We start from the raw sequence: 4,502 nt of genomic DNA on the forward strand, positions 1-4,502 counted from the left end.
ATAACATGCATCAAAAAATAATAAACTCACAAGCAACCAATACAACTTTAGGACCTTAATAGTAATATATTCAAAACATATTGTTATTGATGATGGGACAAACTAGCTCCCCTATCTATAAGCCAAAATCAATTTTGTAAAAAAAAATTACTCTTTCCATGAATGGATTCTAGAAGAAAAGACTACACTACAAGTAAATTTATCACTACCTGATCTAAAAAAATGTTCAATCAAATAGGAAAAACTTATTTATTCTGAATGGAAGAGCATAAAATTCTTCACTTCTAGGGTCAATTTTGAATTTACGTGACTTCTCCCACCAATGCCAAACTTGGTCTTTCCTTGTTGAACTCTCATGTACATGCAAAGTGTTATCCAGTACTATTGCTACAAATCCAGCAACTATTGTTGGTGATGAGAAAATCACATTCAAAATGTCGTTGAACTGCAAGATAATCTAGTTACAAAAACAATTTAGTTCCAAATTGTCATAGTTCAACTTAATGTCACCAAAATAAATGTGATATTAACTTTCTCTAGCTTCTCGAATAGAGGAATAGAAATCCTACCCATCAAGATCCAATGTGGACTGGACCATGCCCAGAAGCAACTATGAACTCATTGAAATACTGAGGTACAGACAAGCCCAAAAATGAAGAGAAACACAGGATAAAAATTGTCCCAAAACTATTTAGTTTGCAATATTGGAGAAAGCTAAGCGCTCTAGTAGCTGCTCATCAAAATCACAAAACTTAGAAAACAAAATGGACAAATTTTTTGACTACAAGTATTAATTTGTGCAAACTAATCATAAGCTTATCCAAGGCTTTCTCATAAATTGCAAAAACCAGACAGTGAAATGAGTAAATAGTTGAAACTTGACTGAGATTGCAACATAATGGAAATATGTGTTGCTCATACATTTCAACATAAGCAACTAAAAGGCAATATAAAGCAGAAACAGTAGATATTGGAATGAAGGCAAAGATTGCTCCAAATTTTCTTGGAATGATAAAAGCGCAAAATCAGCTCTGTGAATTATTAGGTTTAAAATACAACATCCAAATACTATAGAGAATAGAGAGCCCAGCTGAAGATGATTATCACCAAGAATAGAGAAGAATATCATAAATCCTGTTGCAATCTATATCACCCTGCAACTTCCAACTCGTGTCAATGCCAAAAGACCAACATTCTCATTGCATGCAGAAAACACACAATTTAGAGTTCTGAATTAGTCCTTTTTCATGAGGGCCAAGGAGCAGCTGAAAGTGCCAAGCTTCTTACACTGATACAGTGGACCCATTTATAGTTCCAAACATCCCATCCAACAAGATTCCAATTCCCTGCAAAAATACCTATTAGATCTCCTCCCTAACCTTCCTCTAATAATGCTAATGTCCAGACACAAGGAAAAGAGGAATGAGAGAAGTAAAGAAGAAAAAGTCCACTCCTCACCTACCACCCTATACCTTGGCTTAGGATAGATGGAGGAGGAGTTGCGGCACTTGCATACCTTGACATAGCATAAAATGCACCACTAGATTGCCAATTCAAAGCACAACAATCAATACACTTTGCAGCATATGGATAATTAACAAAGTAGTCAGCAACTACAAAAACAATTAAATATAAAGACTAGAATTTGGAATTTGACAAGCTAACCTCAACAAGTGACACAAAAGCAGCAGCCATCATTGCAAATGCTTGTCCTGCATCAAATATGGGTGCTCCCCATTGGAATGGATAGGGAATCCTTATCCTGCAGAATAACAAGAATGAGTGAAAATTGTTTTCAAAAATGTGATTTAACAAAAGAGTTCATTACACATATGGCATGCTAACGCAAAACTATTTTCAAAATAGCATAAAAGAATTTCATTGCTGAAAAACAAATTGTGATTGTATTTCAAATAACAAGCACCCCTTTCATATATTTCAAACAGGACACAATGACTCAAGAAAATGTATGGATCATTCATGAAATCCTCCATGCAAAATCTGCTTGCATTAACCCATTTACTAAATTTTTGAGCATTAACATGGATCATTATTTTATTTTATCAATTGTATCTTGGCACCTAACCTATAAATAAGGTAAACTGGTTGTCAATTTTATGACATTATGTCAGGTAGAATAAGCAATACAAGAGTGTGTCAACTTTAGTTCAACATCAATTGGTTACATATAGCAAATGGTTGCCAACATAAACTTGAAAAAACTATAGATATATTTCAAACAAGTAGCATTCTCTTTTATATATGTTTCAAGCAAGATTATAGTAAACATTGTATATAGATCATTCATGAAATCTTCTGTGCAAAATCTACTCACAATAACCCTATTTATTAAACATATTAAGGATTCGCTATAGATCATTTACTTCTTTATTCAAATTTATTTTGGTACCTGACCCACAAATAAGGTAGATTGATTGTCCACATTAATTCTCTTTGAATCAAGAAGCAATTGAGGAACACTGTTTCTTTGTCAACCTGCATTAGATCCAAAAATAAGTTATGCTCCATTACTTACATAAGAAGAGATCTCAAAAAAAGCATGTTATCAATCTTAGAAACTAAGTTGTACATACAATACATGTCCAATGTTACCATATTACAAACAGTGGATTGGCCTAGTAGCTAAACCTAGTACTTGTCATACAATGTGTATAAAGTTCAATCCCTATCAAGCAGTTAGACTTCATGATGAAAAATAATTGTTCCACAACCATAATTGAATAAACCCAAAAAGAGGAAGCTGTAATCAGAAATACAGATTTAATTTGAAGATGTGTCTATAACCATAGATATTGCAATTTTGAAGGTGGCACTTAAAATATCAAAAAATTGAGACCATAATTAGGAAAGCTAAACAGTTTCTAGCAGTCAGTTTTAAAGAACTCTAGCACCAGCTAGAAATGGTTGGTCCTTACACATTCTCTACAAGCTAGATGCAGTGATAAAGATGTATTTGATAAATGTCTCCAGAGCACCATCAAAAAAACATTTTTCTACATTCATAGTTACTAAAGCACACAACTTCTTAATAGACACAATAAGAATTCAAGGAAGAAAAGGATAAATAAATAAAAATTGGAGAGACGAGATATTAGTTTTTCTGTACATTATGAAGACCTGTTCATTTGTGATACCCAGTTCCTAAAAGGATATGATATGAGTTTTTAAATTTTCTCTTAACATCACAAAACACCACCCTTAATCTCAGCTAGTAATGTCCAACGTAGAATACTTTTATAATGGAAAATGTTTATTTGAAATACATAAATATATAAAATGGCATATAGAAAATTTCTCTATTATATTAAGGGCCAACAACAGAGCAATAAATTTTTAGAAGATAAAAGAAAATTGCAGACAAGTAGACTAACACAAGTAGAAAGAACGTAAGAAAAAATAATTAGATATTGGTCATTGTATATAGATTAACCTTGAGGAAATTTGAAACACAGTTTAGAGTCAACAACAATCAGTTTATCACCCATGAGAGATAGAGGCAAATCAAGCCAAGAATCCAAAGAATTAAAGTTAGAAACCAAGAAACCGAAATGAAATGCCAGTAATGATAAAGAAAACTCTTTATATATATATATCAAGATTTCTGCTATAGGAAATTATACATTTAAAATGATCCAATCATCTAAAAATGTAAACAGACCTAGTTGAAAGCAATAAACAGAAAAACATTACTGATGGTTAGTAAATCACAATAACCATGTATGAAGTTGCAAACAGCACTAAATGAAAAGCATCTTAACTTTAAGCAATAGTGTGCCAAGACATGGACAATTATGTTCAATCACCAGTTATTTAGTGTATTTACATACAGACAATTTCACAGGGTCTTCAACCTAGATAGGAAACAAATCCAACATCCCTTTTAATCAACTTCCACAAGATTTCAAGCAGAATAACTCAATGCAACCAATAAACCCATATCAAATTATGGTTAAAACTAAAATACCTTCTCTTTTAAGTTTTGAATAACTTCAATCAGCAACTTATCAGTGGTAACTGTCCTCACCCTCCTTATGAATGTATCTTTGCTAATTCTTCCTGCCTGACAATTATAGGCAGTGTATAAATCTAGTCTTATGCGCATTTTCTCTTGAAACTATAACACTACCTCAATGACAACAAAAACTCTAAGAAACAATGATCTACCTTGTACGCATTGTATTGATGTTCCAATAATTTTATTTTAGCCGTGGGAAGAAACTTTTTGATGATAGATAGTAAAATGGCATGTTCCTCATGCTAGGATCTTGCACAGGTTCTCTTCTAGGTGCCTCTACCTTATATTGGTTTTCTTTGTTTGTGTTTGTGCATGGCTCGTGGAAACCAATTAAGAAAGTACGGGCTCAATAAGCCACCTATGGGAAAGCTCTTACAAAAAATAAGTATGTGACAGATATTAATCAACATAATTGTGAAATTAGACCATTTCAGATTACCAACTCATAAACAAAAAATCCATTAGC

At 32.7% G+C, this 4,502-nt stretch overlaps 1 pseudogene; it reads right to left on the reverse strand.

Annotated features, from left to right (window-relative positions):
- Positions 1–226: 226 nt before the first annotated feature.
- LOC149564926 (nucleobase-ascorbate transporter 6-like) lies at positions 227–4,123 on the reverse strand (annotated as a pseudogene).
- Between the last annotated feature and the right edge of the window lie 379 nt (positions 4,124–4,502).

The sequence above is a fragment of the Cupressus sempervirens genome, chromosome 3 (assembly GCF_028749045.1).
Source record: "Cupressus sempervirens isolate cs-2001-9-10 chromosome 3, ASM2874904v1, whole genome shotgun sequence".
Lineage (NCBI taxonomy): Eukaryota > Viridiplantae > Streptophyta > Pinopsida > Cupressales > Cupressaceae > Cupressus > Cupressus sempervirens.